This window comes from Lithobates pipiens, unplaced genomic scaffold (assembly GCF_037356315.1).
Source record: "Lithobates pipiens isolate NorthernLeopardFrog02 unplaced genomic scaffold, aLitPip1_a1.2 Scaffold_16, whole genome shotgun sequence".
Taxonomy (NCBI): domain Eukaryota; kingdom Metazoa; phylum Chordata; class Amphibia; order Anura; family Ranidae; genus Lithobates; species Lithobates pipiens.
Window position 1 is genome coordinate 403,277,067 of NW_027507748.1, and position 15,128 is coordinate 403,292,194.

The 15,128-nt window shown below is 39.3% G+C and overlaps 1 protein-coding gene across 1 annotated transcript in view; it reads right to left on the bottom strand.

Annotated features, from left to right (window-relative positions):
* UBE2G1 (ubiquitin conjugating enzyme E2 G1) overlaps nucleotides 1-15,128 on the bottom strand; it is an 88,698-nt gene that overhangs the window by 6,045 nt on the left and 67,525 nt on the right. The gene's annotated exons all lie outside the window — the stretch shown is intronic.

The following is a 15,128-nucleotide window of genomic DNA, read 5'->3' on the forward strand; positions in this document are numbered from 1 at the left end:
GGCGGGTCCCGGGCAATCGTACAAATCGACCGCTCTGTAGTTACGAATAGCTGCTTGGTCACGCCCATACGCGTTTCGTCATCACGTCTTCATCTGTGGGCGTGGCCAAGCAGTGCAGCTAATCCGATTAAATATGAATAGGGGCGGAGAGGTGGCTCATGGGCATTCCCACGTCCAGCCCCCTAGACACACTCACTCCCACCCAATGCGGAAATGAAAAGGCCACGTCGTGCAAGCCATCGCCATGACAACATGCCTAAATGTACACTGTTCGCAAAAAAACTTTCATTTCTCACGAGTACGTCCCTGTGGGTAAAATTTGTTCACACAAACCTTCGTTTCTCATGAGAACAGTATTAATTCATTAAATCACCGAACAGCATACATTAAGTGAGCAGGTTATCTCATTATTCCAGGAAATCACCATTATCATACTAAAATAATAATATAATAATAAATTTACATCATTATTACCTAAAATACCCATTATCATACCAAAATAATAAATATTGTCAATATTGCAGGTATCCATCTTAGAAAAATGCATTAAGATAAAAGGCACATATATCTCAAATCTATATATACCACCAATATGTATGCAGAGCAAAATGCATTACATTCAATAAAATATTAAATAATTCTCCACACTATCTTAATCAATAGTCTTGTCTGATAGATTAATAAAAAATGATAAGATAAAATAAAACCCGAATGTTGAGTACCAGCAAAGCTAGAAACTGCAGACCTCTTGGTCTACTCGACTGCAAAAGTAGGTGTCCCAAAAAATAGAATAGAATAGAACCGACCTATACTCTTTTTTGTATACATGTATGCTGTGTTCACATAAAAAAATATATTAATAAAACAAGGCTAAATATGTTATGCAGAAACTGTTCTAAAATATATTAAGCTCAAATCCTCCTCAATATTTCCCCAGTGTACTGCAATAAAAACTTAGTAGTCACTAATGAAACAGTTAACATCCACCTCTATATTTAAACCGTAGGGACTCAAAGTGTTCATACGGAACAGCCACTCGGTCTCACGTTTAGATATTTCCCGGACTAAATTACTGCCCTTCCAATTCGGAAAGACCCTATCTACACCCCAAAACTTAAGACCTGTTGGGTCCCTGTCGTGTTTAAGTCTGAAATGTAGGGAAACACTATGGTCCTTATAGCCAATGGAAATATTGTAAATATGTTCTGCCACCCTAGTACATAATTTCCTTTTTGTTCGTCCTACATACATCAGCCCACACGGGCACTGAAGTACATATACTACATGTGTGGTCACACATGTGATAAATTGATCGATCTTAAAATTTTGTCCATTACCAGTGGAGGTGAATTGATCAATCCCCCGAATGTGATTGTGAACAGATTTACAGGCTTTGCACCTTCGACAGGCAAAAAAGCCAGCTCGATCCCAGAACATAAGAGGCCTGGAGGGTGGATCCAAAACCTTTTTGACAATTTTATCCCCAAAAGAGAAATTACGTCTGTAAATAAATCTAGGGTTCTCAGGAATTACTCCCTTGAGCGTCCTATCTAATTTGAGGATGTCCCAGTGTTTTCGGATAATCCCCTCTACCTCCTTGTATTGGCCATGGAGGGTGCTAATGAAACCCCATTCATGAGTACTACACATTATCCTTTCTTTCCGTTGTAAACATTGCTCCTGGGGTACACGTAGCACCTGTTGCAATTCCTGATCCAGCATGTCAAAGGAGTAACCCTTTTCCACAAATTTATCCCTGACTAAAGATGCCTGTGTCAAATAATCATCATCAAAGGTACAATTTCTTCTAACACGAAGAAACTGACCTTTCGGTATCCCACGTAGCCAAAGCGGATGATGTCCACTATGAATAGGAATAAAACTATTTCTGTCCGTTGGCTTAAAAAACACTTTTGTGGACAAATTAGTCATTTCTCTCATTACAGTTACATCCAGAAAGTGGATTGACTTTTTATTCCAACTGAAGTCTAATTTTATATTGTTATTATTGTTGTTCAAACCATCAGAAAAGTCCTTCAGAGATTCCTCCGTGCCTTGCCAGATGAAAAACATATCATCTATATACCTATGATAGAAAAGTAATTCCCTTCTCCGGTTCGCAAAAATCCGTATATCCTCCCAATGGCTCATAAATAAATTCGCCAAACTCGGCGCAAATTTTGAACCCATCGCTACCCCTTTCTTTTGGTTATAAAATTTACCATCATACCAAAAGTAGTTGTGCGACAGGCAAAATTCCAGAGCCATTCGCAAAAACTTTTTTTGTATGTAAGGCAGGTCGTCCCTCTGAGAGAATGCCCAATTGAGAGCCAACAGGGCATCCTCGTGCTGTATAATCGTATAGAGAGACGACACATCTGCTGTTACTAAAAAGATTTCAGCGTCTCCAGGAAACTCCACACCACGCAACAAACCTAAAAAGCTTGTGGTGTCCTTTAAATAGGCACGTGTAGTGACCACACTCATCTGCAAGAAATGGTCTAAATATTGACCAATCCTAGCAGTCACTGATTTTATTCCGTTAACGATTGGCCTAGCCGGGGGTTCCGTCTGACTCTTATGGATCTTAGGTAACGTGTAAATATTGGGAATTCTATTATAACTAGGTACCAAAAATAACCGTTCCTTTTTTGTTAGGACCCGCATATAATATCCAAAATCCACCAAATTGCCCAAATCCTCACGATACGATTTCGTAGGGTCTCTATCTAGTAGAGTATATGTTGTTTGGTCTGACAACATATCGCATAGCTGAGTGTGGTAATACTGCTTATCCAACAGTACCACACCTCCCCCTTTATCTGCTGGTCGGACAATAATATCCTTTCTTTCCTCTAGGGCTTTAATCCCTTCTTTAATATATATAGGACAAGGATTTTTCTTTAGTGGAAGGGCATCTAAATCCCTAAGGACTGATTGTTTAAACACCTCCACTTGGTGGTTGGAAGGTAGTGGTGGATTAAATAATGACTTATTCCGGAGATTGCTGTTCACGCCAATTATTCCATTATCCCTATTATTCGTTATCATACTGCTATTAGAAAGCATATATTTCTTAATATTGATCTTCCGTACGTATTTCTGTACTTCAATATAAACATTAAATTTATTCATTGGTTGGCGTACAGAACATTTCAAACCCGCATTTAGAATGTTTTTTTCTTTCTGGGATAAAGTTACTTGAGTCAAATTATAAATCCCTGTCATTCCGTCTCCCTGCGTCTTTTTTTGTTTGAGGCGTTTACCGGCTCTGCAGCCTCTTTTTCCATGGTTTTTTGTTGTTGTCTGACCGGACTGTATGGCATTCCCCAATCCTGGGGATGTCTCCAATCCTGATTGTTCTGGACGGATGGTGGATAAGAGGGTCGACCTCTCCATGGTCGCCCCCCTCTTGGTCTCCCCCTCCAATGTCCCCTCCCGCCTCTCCCTAAAAAAGGGGGTATCTGAGTATTACGGGGTGAGGATGATCTCACTAGAGGAGCAAAACGGTTATGTGTGTCAGGCTGATATATCCCTTGTTGATTATAACCCGGGCGAGTTTCCTTGTATCCCTTATTCTTACCCACAAAATTGGACTGTTTACGTGCCTGACTGTTTTGGGGGTTTTTTTTCCCAAAATTTATTTTTCTTGGTAAGGCCTCCTCAGTTACCTTAGGGATATTATCCAATGCTTTTGGTACGTTAGTTACTGGTTGTGTAGATGTAACCCCAACCCCGGTTTCTTCTTGTGTTGATGGTCTAAATCCTACCTGCCAACTATACATAGTGTGATTCCTAAAATCATTTAAATCCCTTCTAAATTTCTTTATTTTCTTTTTTTGTGTATCCCTATCCACCTTTTCCAATTTTTTCTGAATATCACTATTGAAAGAAGCTAGTTGTGGAGTGCCTCTTATTGGTTCTACTAAGGACTGCAAATCTGTGATTCTTTTTTCCAAAATCACCATTTTTCTCTTTTTACGTGCTAATACCAGTTGCTGTAATTTATAGCCAACTCCATTAAAGAAATCAAGCCACTCTGACATAGAACCTGTGTCATCAAGTCCGTCCTGAGGTGCCACATCCCACCTCAGGCTTCTCATTATTAATTTGTCCTTGAGGTACTGTTCAAACGTACAGATATCCCACCAGGTGCGAACTTGTTTCTCAAGGGTGTTGGCTAGTGCTGTTAGAGTTTCCGTATAATCATTGTCTTCAAGTGTTCCCCCTTCACAGGAAAACACTGCTTCTAAATCAATTTGTCGATCCCTCAAAAAATTGATTGCATCCATGTTCGCTAAGGGTAAATTTAACTATGTAACAAGTACTGATATCACTGGCAAACAATCTAAACAAAAATTGCTAAGAATATTCCCCACCGATCCCAGCGCACACAGAAACAAAAGATGATATAATTTGCAAGCTGCTATCATACAAAAGATAAATCATAAAAATTATATAGTATATAGCCCTCGTGAATCTATTGTCCAATATATACCATATTGACAGCGCTAAAACAACAAAACAATCATTCTTAAGAGGGTAGAAGCCCCATGGTTTACAACAAAAACCACAGTAATGTCCTTAAAAAGTCCCACACATCTGAGGATGGGATTTTAGTTGAAACACCAAAATGATGGAAAACAGAAAGAAAAGTCCATCTCCAAGAAAAGACCACCAGTGCAGAAAGAGCTTGTTAGCCGGTGACACCCCTTATGGTAAAGCACTCACCAGAACCCAATGGGTTAACAGGCACCTCTTTATAAATAGTCTTTCACTGGTATTCCTCTGTACCCAATTCCTGTGTCCTCATAGATTTTTCGGATTTAACACTTCACTCCCAGCAGCAAGTTCACATATAGAAAACAGCAAAAAGAGGTTCCATAGTGCAAACTGCTTTATTCTTTTAAAAAATTTGTGCGCATATACACCATACGTACATAATCAATAAAAATTCATTCACAGAGATGTAACCACTAGAACAACCGGATTTGTCTCACCGCGGCTCCGGGCGTCTTAGATCGAATGCAGGCTCGGCTTCCACGGCGGGTCCCGGGCAATCGTACAAATCGACCGCTCTGTAGTTACGAATAGCTGCTTGGTCACGCCCATACGCGTTTCGTCATCACGTCTTCATCTGTGGGCGTGGCCAAGCAGTGCAGCTAATCCGATTAAATATGAATAGGGGCGGAGAGGTGGCTCATGGGCATTCCCACGTCCAGCCCCCTAGACACACTCACTCCCACCCAATGCGGAAATGAAAAGGCCACGTCGTGCAAGCCATCGCCATGACAACATGCCTAAATGTACACTGTTCGCAAAAAAACTTTCATTTCTCACGAGTACGTCCCTGTGGGTAAAATTTGTTCACACAAACCTTCGTTTCTCATGAGAACAGTATTAATTCATTAAATCACCGAACAGCATACATTAAGTGAGCAGGTTATCTCATTATTCCAGGAAATCACCATTATCATACTAAAATAATAATATAATAATAAATTTACATCATTATTACCTAAAATACCCATTATCATACCAAAATAATAAATATTGTCAATATTGCAGGTATCCATCTTAGAAAAATGCATTAAGATAAAAGGCACATATATCTCAAATCTATATATACCACCAATATGTATGCAGAGCAAAATGCATTACATTCAATAAAATATTAAATAATTCTCCACACTATCTTAATCAATAGTCTTGTCTGATAGATTAATAAAAAATGATAAGATAAAATAAAACCCGAATGTTGAGTACCAGCAAAGCTAGAAACTGCAGACCTCTTGGTCTACTCGACTGCAAAAGTAGGTGTCCCAAAAAATAGAATAGAATAGAACCGACCTATACTCTTTTTTGTATACATGTATGCTGTGTTCACATAAAAAAATATATTAATAAAACAAGGCTAAATATGTTATGCAGAAACTGTTCTAAAATATATTAAGGACGAACAAAAAGGAAATTATGTACTAGGGTGGCAGAACATATTTACAATATTTCCATTGGCTATAAGGACCATAGTGTTTCCCTACATTTCAGACTTAAACACGACAGGGACCCAACAGGTCTTAAGTTTTGGGGTGTAGATAGGGTCTTTCCGAATTGGAAGGGCAGTAATTTAGTCCGGGAAATATCTAAACGTGAGACCGAGTGGCTGTTCCGTATGAACACTTTGAGTCCCTACGGTTTAAATATAGAGGTGGATGTTAACTGTTTCATTAGTGACTACTAAGTTTTTATTGCAGTACACTGGGGAAATATTGAGGAGGATTTGAGCTTAATATATTTTAGAACAGTTTCTGCATAACATATTTAGCCTTGTTTTATTAATATATTTTTTTATGTGAACACAGCATACATGTATACAAAAAAGAGTATAGGTCGGTTCTATTCTATTCTATTTTTTGGGACACCTACTTTTGCAGTCGAGTAGACCAAGAGGTCTGCAGTTTCTAGCTTTGCTGGTACTCAACATTCGGGTTTTATTTTATCTTATCATTTTTTATTAATCTATCAGACAAGACTATTGATTAAGATAGTGTGGAGAATTATTTAATATTTTATTGAATGTAATGCATTTTGCTCTGCATACATATTGGTGGTATATATAGATTTGAGATATATGTGCCTTTTATCTTAATGCATTTTTCTAAGATGGATACCTGCAATATTGACAATATTTATTATTTTGGTATGATAATGGGTATTTTAGGTAATAATGATGTAAATTTATTATTATATTATTATTTTAGTATGATAATGGTGATTTCCTGGAATAATGAGATAACCTGCTCACTTAATGTATGCTGTTCGGTGATTTAATGAATTAATACTGTTCTCATGAGAAACGAAGGTTTGTGTGAACAAATTTTACCCACAGGGACGTACTCGTGAGAAATGAAAGTTTTTTTGCGAACAGTGTACATTTAGGCATGTTGTCATGGCGATGGCTTGCACGACGTGGCCTTTTCATTTCCGCATTGGGTGGGAGTGAGTGTGTCTAGGGGGCTGGACGTGGGAATGCCCATGAGCCACCTCTCCGCCCCTATTCATATTTAATCGGATTAGCTGCACTGCTTGGCCACGCCCACAGATGAAGACGTGATGACGAAACGCGTATGGGCGTGACCAAGCAGCTATTCGTAACTACAGAGCGGTCGATTTGTACGATTGCCCGGGACCCGCCGTGGAAGCCGAGCCTGCATTCGATCTAAGACGCCCGGAGCCGCGGTGAGACAAATCCGGTTGTTCTAGTGGTTACATCTCTGTGAATGAATTTTTATTGATTATGTACGTATGGTGTATATGCGCACAAATTTTTTAAAAGAATAAAGCAGTTTGCACTATGGAACCTCTTTTTGCTGTTTTCTATATGTGAACTTGCTGCTGGGAGTGAAGTGTTAAATCCGAAAAATCTATGAGGACACAGGAATTGGGTACAGAGGAATACCAGTGAAAGACTATTTATAAAGAGGTGCCTGTTAACCCATTGGGTTCTGGTGAGTGCTTTACCATAAGGGGTGTCACCGGCTAACAAGCTCTTTCTGCACTGGTGGTCTTTTCTTGGAGATGGACTTTTCTTTCTGTTTTCCATCATTTTGGTGTTTCAACTAAAATCCCATCCTCAGATGTGTGGGACTTTTTAAGGACATTACTGTGGTTTTTGTTGTAAACCATGGGGCTTCTACCCTCTTAAGAATGATTGTTTTGTTGTTTTAGCGCTGTCAATATGGTATATATTGGACAATAGATTCACGAGGGCTATATACTATATAATTTTTATGATTTATCTTTTGTATGATAGCAGCTTGCAAATTATATCATCTTTTGTTTCTGTGTGCGCTGGGATCGGTGGGGAATATTCTTAGCAATTTTTGTTTAGATTGTTTGCCAGTGATATCAGTACTTGTTACATAGTTAAATTTACCCTTAGCGAACATGGATGCAATCAATTTTTTGAGGGATCGACAAATTGATTTAGAAGCAGTGTTTTCCTGTGAAGGGGGAACACTTGAAGACAATGATTATACGGAAACTCTAACAGCACTAGCCAACACCCTTGAGAAACAAGTTCGCACCTGGTGGGATATCTGTACGTTTGAACAGTACCTCAAGGACAAATTAATAATGAGAAGCCTGAGGTGGGATGTGGCACCTCAGGACGGACTTGATGACACAGGTTCTATGTCAGAGTGGCTTGATTTCTTTAATGGAGTTGGCTATAAATTACAGCAACTGGTATTAGCACGTAAAAAGAGAAAAATGGTGATTTTGGAAAAAAGAATCACAGATTTGCAGTCCTTAGTAGAACCAATAAGAGGCACTCCACAACTAGCTTCTTTCAATAGTGATATTCAGAAAAAATTGGAAAAGGTGGATAGGGATACACAAAAAAAGAAAATAAAGAAATTTAGAAGGGATTTAAATGATTTTAGGAATCACACTATGTATAGTTGGCAGGTAGGATTTAGACCATCAACACAAGAAGAAACCGGGGTTGGGGTTACATCTACACAACCAGTAACTAACGTACCAAAAGCATTGGATAATATCCCTAAGGTAACTGAGGAGGCCTTACCAAGAAAAATAAATTTTGGGAAAAAAAACCCCCAAAACAGTCAGGCACGTAAACAGTCCAATTTTGTGGGTAAGAATAAGGGATACAAGGAAACTCGCCCGGGTTATAATCAACAAGGGATATATCAGCCTGACACACATAACCGTTTTGCTCCTCTAGTGAGATCATCCTCACCCCGTAATACTCAGATACCCCCTTTTTTAGGGAGAGGCGGGAGGGGACATTGGAGGGGGAGACCAAGAGGGGGGCGACCATGGAGAGGTCGACCCTCTTATCCACCATCCGTCCAGAACAATCAGGATTGGAGACATCCCCAGGATTGGGGAATGCCATACAGTCCGGTCAGACAACAACAAAAAACCATGGAAAAAGAGGCTGCAGAGCCGGTAAACGCCTCAAACAAAAAAAGACGCAGGGAGACGGAATGACAGGGATTTATAATTTGACTCAAGTAACTTTATCCCAGAAAGAAAAAAACATTCTAAATGCGGGTTTGAAATGTTCTGTACGCCAACCAATGAATAAATTTAATGTTTATATTGAAGTACAGAAATACGTACGGAAGATCAATATTAAGAAATATATGCTTTCTAATAGCAGTATGATAACGAATAATAGGGATAATGGAATAATTGGCGTGAACAGCAATCTCCGGAATAAGTCATTATTTAATCCACCACTACCTTCCAACCACCAAGTGGAGGTGTTTAAACAATCAGTCCTTAGGGATTTAGATGCCCTTCCACTAAAGAAAAATCCTTGTCCTATATATATTAAAGAAGGGATTAAAGCCCTAGAGGAAAGAAAGGATATTATTGTCCGACCAGCAGATAAAGGGGGAGGTGTGGTACTGTTGGATAAGCAGTATTACCACACTCAGCTATGCGATATGTTGTCAGACCAAACAACATATACTCTACTAGATAGAGACCCTACGAAATCGTATCGTGAGGATTTGGGCAATTTGGTGGATTTTGGATATTATATGCGGGTCCTAACAAAAAAGGAACGGTTATTTTTGGTACCTAGTTATAATAGAATTCCCAATATTTACACGTTACCTAAGATCCATAAGAGTCAGACGGAACCCCCGGCTAGGCCAATCGTTAACGGAATAAAATCAGTGACTGCTAGGATTGGTCAATATTTAGACCATTTCTTGCAGATGAGTGTGGTCACTACACGTGCCTATTTAAAGGACACCACAAGCTTTTTAGGTTTGTTGCGTGGTGTGGAGTTTCCTGGAGACGCTGAAATCTTTTTAGTAACAGCAGATGTGTCGTCTCTCTATACGATTATACAGCACGAGGATGCCCTGTTGGCTCTCAATTGGGCATTCTCTCAGAGGGACGACCTGCCTTACATACAAAAAAAGTTTTTGCGAATGGCTCTGGAATTTTGCCTGTCGCACAACTACTTTTGGTATGATGGTAAATTTTATAACCAAAAGAAAGGGGTAGCGATGGGTTCAAAATTTGCGCCGAGTTTGGCGAATTTATTTATGAGCCATTGGGAGGATATACGGATTTTTGCGAACCGGAGAAGGGAATTACTTTTCTATCATAGGTATATAGATGATATGTTTTTCATCTGGCAAGGCACGGAGGAATCTCTGAAGGACTTTTCTGATGGTTTGAACAACAATAATAACAATATAAAATTAGACTTCAGTTGGAATAAAAAGTCAATCCACTTTCTGGATGTAACTGTAATGAGAGAAATGACTAATTTGTCCACAAAAGTGTTTTTTAAGCCAACGGACAGAAATAGTTTTATTCCTATTCATAGTGGACATCATCCGCTTTGGCTACGTGGGATACCGAAAGGTCAGTTTCTTCGTGTTAGAAGAAATTGTACCTTTGATGATGATTATTTGACACAGGCATCTTTAGTCAGGGATAAATTTGTGGAAAAGGGTTACTCCTTTGACATGCTGGATCAGGAATTGCAACAGGTGCTACGTGTACCCCAGGAGCAATGTTTACAACGGAAAGAAAGGATAATGTGTAGTACTCATGAATGGGGTTTCATTAGCACCCTCCATGGCCAATACAAGGAGGTAGAGGGGATTATCCGAAAACACTGGGACATCCTCAAATTAGATAGGACGCTCAAGGGAGTAATTCCTGAGAACCCTAGATTTATTTACAGACGTAATTTCTCTTTTGGGGATAAAATTGTCAAAAAGGTTTTGGATCCACCCTCCAGGCCTCTTATGTTCTGGGATCGAGCTGGCTTTTTTGCCTGTCGAAGGTGCAAAGCCTGTAAATCTGTTCACAATCACATTCGGGGGATTGATCAATTCACCTCCACTGGTAATGGACAAAATTTTAAGATCGATCAATTTATCACATGTGTGACCACACATGTAGTATATGTACTTCAGTGCCCGTGTGGGCTGATGTATGTAGGACGAACAAAAAGGAAATTATGTACTAGGGTGGCAGAACATATTTACAATATTTCCATTGGCTATAAGGACCATAGTGTTTCCCTACATTTCAGACTTAAACACGACAGGGACCCAACAGGTCTTAAGTTTTGGGGTGTAGATAGGGTCTTTCCGAATTGGAAGGGCAGTAATTTAGTCCGGGAAATATCTAAACGTGAGACCGAGTGGCTGTTCCGTATGAACACTTTGAGTCCCTACGGTTTAAATATAGAGGTGGATGTTAACTGTTTCATTAGTGACTACTAAGTTTTTATTGCAGTACACTGGGGAAATATTGAGGAGGATTTGAGCTTAATATATTTTAGAACAGTTTCTGCATAACATATTTAGCCTTGTTTTATTAATATATTTTTTTATGTGAACACAGCATACATGTATACAAAAAAGAGTATAGGTCGGTTCTATTCTATTCTATTTTTTGGGACACCTACTTTTGCAGTCGAGTAGACCAAGAGGTCTGCAGTTTCTAGCTTTGCTGGTACTCAACATTCGGGTTTTATTTTATCTTATCATTTTTTATTAATCTATCAGACAAGACTATTGATTAAGATAGTGTGGAGAATTATTTAATATTTTATTGAATGTAATGCATTTTGCTCTGCATACATATTGGTGGTATATATAGATTTGAGATATATGTGCCTTTTATCTTAATGCATTTTTCTAAGATGGATACCTGCAATATTGACAATATTTATTATTTTGGTATGATAATGGGTATTTTAGGTAATAATGATGTAAATTTATTATTATATTATTATTTTAGTATGATAATGGTGATTTCCTGGAATAATGAGATAACCTGCTCACTTAATGTATGCTGTTCGGTGATTTAATGAATTAATACTGTTCTCATGAGAAACGAAGGTTTGTGTGAACAAATTTTACCCACAGGGACGTACTCGTGAGAAATGAAAGTTTTTTTGCGAACAGTGTACATTTAGGCATGTTGTCATGGCGATGGCTTGCACGACGTGGCCTTTTCATTTCCGCATTGGGTGGGAGTGAGTGTGTCTAGGGGGCTGGACGTGGGAATGCCCATGAGCCACCTCTCCGCCCCTATTCATATTTAATCGGATTAGCTGCACTGCTTGGCCACGCCCACAGATGAAGACGTGATGACGAAACGCGTATGGGCGTGACCAAGCAGCTATTCGTAACTACAGAGCGGTCGATTTGTACGATTGCCCGGGACCCGCCGTGGAAGCCGAGCCTGCATTCGATCTAAGACGCCCGGAGCCGCGGTGAGACAAATCCGGTTGTTCTAGTGGTTACATCTCTGTGAATGAATTTTTATTGATTATGTACGTATGGTGTATATGCGCACAAATTTTTTAAAAGAATAAAGCAGTTTGCACTATGGAACCTCTTTTTGCTGTTTTCTATATGTGAACTTGCTGCTGGGAGTGAAGTGTTAAATCCGAAAAATCTATGAGGACACAGGAATTGGGTACAGAGGAATACCAGTGAAAGACTATTTATAAAGAGGTGCCTGTTAACCCATTGGGTTCTGGTGAGTGCTTTACCATAAGGGGTGTCACCGGCTAACAAGCTCTTTCTGCACTGGTGGTCTTTTCTTGGAGATGGACTTTTCTTTCTGTTTTCCATCATTTTGGTGTTTCAACTAAAATCCCATCCTCAGATGTGTGGGACTTTTTAAGGACATTACTGTGGTTTTTGTTGTAAACCATGGGGCTTCTACCCTCTTAAGAATGATTGTTTTGTTGTTTTAGCGCTGTCAATATGGTATATATTGGACAATAGATTCACGAGGGCTATATACTATATAATTTTTATGATATTCTATATATTATATAGCAGTCGCCTGGTGATTTTTTTTTTTCTATGTACAGTCTGACAGCACAGCTACTTTTAATGCCTGTGTCAAAGGGCTATTTGCTTCCATCCTAGGTCATTCCTACGCAAGTACAAAACCCTCTTGAAGTCCAAAACAGGTCAAAAGGAAGTCAAGCACACTTGTCAATGAATTAGGATTGATCTCAGAAGTGTCTCAGATGTAGACACAAGTTAAAAAGCCATTGCTATAGGCACCAAATTCTTACTCATGTAGCCTGTTCCCAACACAAAAAATGAGCCCTGAACTCTTATAGCTTAAATATAAATATAAATATATATATCTCATATTTCAACAGCTTGACAAGCTGCAGGTCAGTTTTTTTGGGACATGAATGTGGCAATCACAGGGTGTTAAGGGGGTGCTGCACTGTATTATGAAGGCAATTGCACAGATAAGTGCAAAAAATGTGGACAGCAAGCTTTTACAAAAGCTTTGGCACAACCATTAGCAACCTTCGCAAACCCCTTGACTCCATCATGGAGGTTAAACACAGATCTTCACGAGAGTGCACCCACAGTGCCTTGAAAAAGTATACATTCTCCTTGAAATTTTCAAGATTTTGGCATGTTACAACACTCCGCCCCAAAAAACAAACAAAAACCTAAATGTATTTTATAGGGATTTTATGTGATAGACCAATACAAAGTGGGAACATAATCGTAAGATGGCAAAAAATTTATTGGTTTTCAATTTTTATTTTTTTACAAATATCTGAAAAGTGTGGAGTGCATTTGTATTCAGCCCCCAATCTTTGAACATCTCACAGAGCACTGTTCAATCCATCATCCAAAAATGAGGAGCGTATGGCACAACTTCAAGCCTACCAAGACATGGCCATCCACCTGAACTGACAGGCCAAGAAAGGAAAGCATTAAATCGGAGAAGCAGCCAAGAGGCCCATGGTAACTCTGGAGGAGCTGCAGAGATCCACAGCTCAGGTGGGAGAATCTGTCCAACGGACAATTAGTCATGCACTCCACAAATCTGCCCTTTATGGAAGAGTGGCAAGAAGAAAGCCATTGTTGAAAGAAAGTCATAAGAAGTCTCGTTTGCAGTTTGCAAGAAGCCATGTAGGGGACACAGCAAACGTAGGAGACCAACGACAAACTTTTTAGCCCAAATCAAAATGTTGTGCGGCAGAAAACTAGCACTACACATCACCCTGAACACTCCATCCCCACTATGAAACATGGTGGTGGCAGCATCATGTTGCGGGGATGCTTTTTAACAGGGACAGGGAAGCTGGATGGAGCCAAATACAGGGCAATCTTAGAAGAAAACCTGTTTGAGTCTGCAAAAGACTTGACTGGAGCAGAAGCTCACCTCCCAGCAGAACAATGACCCTAAACACAGCCAGAGCTACAATGGAATGGTTTAGATCAAAGCATACTATGTTTTAGAAAGGCCCAAGAAAAGTCCAGACCTAAATCCAATTGAGAATCTGTGGCAAGACTTGAAAATTGCTGTTCAAACACTCCCCATCCAATCTGACAGAGCTTGCGCTTTTTTTGCAAAAAAAGAATGGGCACAAATTCCACTCTAGATGTGCAAAGCTGGTAGAAACATCCCCAAAAAAGACTTGAAGCTGTAATTGCAGAGAAAGGTGGTTTTGAAAAGTACTGACTCAGGGGGGCAGAATACAAATGCACGCCACACTTTTCACATATTTGTAAAACATTTTGAAAACCATTTATCATTTTCCTTTTTCACAATTATGTACCACTTGGTGTTGGCTGATAACAAAAATCCCAATAAAATGCATTTAAGTTTTTGGTTGCAACATGACAAAATGTGGAAAGTTAAGGGGGTATGAATACTTTTTCAAGGCACTGTAACTGGTTCAGGAAGCTTAGTACTACTGGAAACTTGTTGAAATCCTGTCAGCTGTCAAAAGCGAACATCAGCACTCCCATTAAGACATTTGTTTTAAATATAGAATAGGGACAGATTAGACCCTAGTCAGATTAACCATTTTGACTTGTCACCAGAACAAGTGTTCTGTGGACATTTCTGTTCTGGTGACAGTCTGAGTGGGTATTCACTAGAACTTTGGAGGAGTTCTTCTCAAAACATTCCAATATATAAATAAAGCATTCAAATTAAATCCACTTAATCATTGAGGCCCCTTTGATACAGAAACACCGCTGACAATATGCATCTCATTACATGGCCTACAGTGAAACCAGGCAGGCTCCTCATTAGAAATTTTAGCGGTGCAAATATGTTAACAT